This window comes from Amblyomma maculatum, chromosome 2, assembly GCF_055883805.1.
Source record: "Amblyomma maculatum isolate TAMU_Amacu chromosome 2, ASM5588380v1, whole genome shotgun sequence".
Taxonomy (NCBI): Eukaryota; Metazoa; Arthropoda; class Arachnida; order Ixodida; family Ixodidae; genus Amblyomma; species Amblyomma maculatum.
The window spans coordinates 75,650,717-75,653,180 of record NC_139345.1 but is presented as its reverse complement, the minus strand read 5'-3'; positions in this window follow the sequence as shown (position 1 = coordinate 75,653,180).

Sequence of the window (2,464 nt, the reverse complement as noted above, 5' to 3'; positions counted from 1 at the left end):
GGTACTGAGGTTTGAAAGTTTCAGGGTTTCAAGGTTTATTTCCACAACTGGTGTTGCAGTGTCAAAGGAACACTGTTTCCACAAAGTTTCACTTCCTTATTTCCTTCAGTGTAATGATGCTTAATTCATTAATACCAATGCTCACAGCCGCAGTGGCGCAGTGGTTACGACACTCGACTGCTGATCCGAAGGACGCAAGTTCAACGCTCGCTGTGGCGGCCGCTTTTCTATGGGTCACAAATGAAGGCGTTCGTGTACTGTGCGATGTCAACTCATTAGCCCTCACATACGGTGTTCCCTTAGCCTGAATCGCTTCGAGGCATTAAACTTTATAAGCGAAATCATTAGTATGCACGGTACTCGCCATGTGGTACTCGCCCACAACTGGTAAATAATTATACTTTAATTTCTTCCCTAACGCTGTTCCTGTTCCAACAGTCGAACAGTGATTGCGACGTCACTTGAATCAAAAAGTGCTAGTCGCTACTTCCTCATTCGTTGCAATTCCGGTTCTTCAGGAAGGCTGGCTTAAGTGTTGTAACGATTCGAAAGGGCGCGACAAGGACTAAATATCTGGTTTTGCTATCGTATTACGTGATCTATTAAACTCACCTGTACTAATATCTTGAGCACCACTGTAATGAAAGAGGAAACAAGCGATGAAAAGATGGGACATTTTTCCTCGCACTGAACGGCGCCGTTCTGGCCACGCACGGACTGCGGAGCCCATCTCTTTCTTCGTGCTTGCTTGTTTCCTTTTGTCTACTCCTCCTGACTGCCACTCAACCTACCTTCCACTCTTTCTCCTGATTTTTGTTTCCTGTTCAGAACTTCTCTTCTCCTCCCAATTTTTGTTTGCCTGTGTTATTTTTTCTTTCTACAGTCCGGCCTCGTAAGAAGGCACCCGAACACGTAGCATGATTGCTGCTAATTCTTTTACGCGACCTTCACTCGTGAAGCAAAGCCAGTAATACCGCTTCTTTTCCCAGGTTTCAGAGTGACAAGCTCGGCTGTGGCTGCGTCTTCGTGTCTTGAAGACGGCCAGCAGAAAGGAGTCGGACTAAGGAACATGACGAGACACTGTGTTACAGTTGCTTTCTTCAGTTGTTCCTCAGGCTTTGCTCCTGTTCTATAAGCTCTGTTCATCAAAGGAAAGTATTCTTTCTTAATACTCGCTGACGCTGATACCTAACTTACGTGGAGAAATGCAACTTTTAAGGCCTTCTATATTCCTTGTTTTCTGTCGGGCTCCTACGATGTAGAAGAAAGAAGTCGGCATCGCACGGTGCGTGCACAGCGTGAGCTTTCTTTTTCTTTTCTTTTTTTTGCACTCACGCGTTCACAGCAGCGCTTAACTCCTTCAAAAACGAGGGCGTTTTATGATCGAGAAAGGCGTTGTGTGATGATTTATTTCTGCTAATCGCGTGCACTCTTGCCGTGCATGAGTTGTTAAATGTTTCTGAAACATCTTTGCTTATTACAAAGCCGTACGTTCCGTACATTGCAGCGCATGACTATTCGTTGTAATGAAATGCACGTGCAGCTGGAGCTTTGTAAATATGTAGAGGCAGTGGCGCGCTAGTCATTGAATTCAAATAAGTACACAGTGTCATCTTGAGTTTCAGCCCAAAAAAAAAATCTTGTCTTAGTAAGGTTTTACAGCTACTGTCAATGACGTCACATAGCTAATTTGTTCTCGTTTTTTTTTATTTGATTGGTGACTTGTATCAACCACGCTTGAAGAGCACACGCAACGCTAGCAAGGAGCTGGCGTTCATAATACAAAACGATTTCTTTCACTGATTAACACGTACTTAATTGCTATGAGGCGAAATGTTCCAGGAATGCCTGCAATGAACCTCGGTTATCCGGTTGGCTTTGCCGTGTCTGACTGACAATTAATGTACACGGTAACACGCTTATACAGAGTCTCAGCATTATCAACAGACTAAACAAGAAGTTGATACAGTCGCTCGCATAGACAATTCGCGCTTGTAAGTTGATAAGAGGGACGAGTAGTTGTACACCAGTTCGAAGTATTCGAGTGCGCAGGCAACAAGGTGAACTGCTACCGATAGTTAGCTTTCTTCCTAACTTCCTTTCTTTCTCTTTTTTTTTTACCTTGCTCTTTCAGCCAAATCAGTGCTTCGTACTATTATTAGTCGGGGGAAAAGCAACCTTTGTGATAACACACGAACTTAAGTTACGTGAGAGGCGAACAGTAAGATAAGGCGCACACTGCAAAGATGACAGAGTCGGAGGCACCCTACTGGTGGAGCACTACGCATGAACTCAAAACACTATCGCGCGCACATACCGCAGACAAAAACACGAGTTTTACACACACCGACAAACAGCACACTAAACCCATGTCCTACGAGACAGGGCCGGTTACAGTTCCGCTTTCCTACGAGATACATATCGTGTTGACATGGAGAGTGCGCAAGTGCTACACACACACACA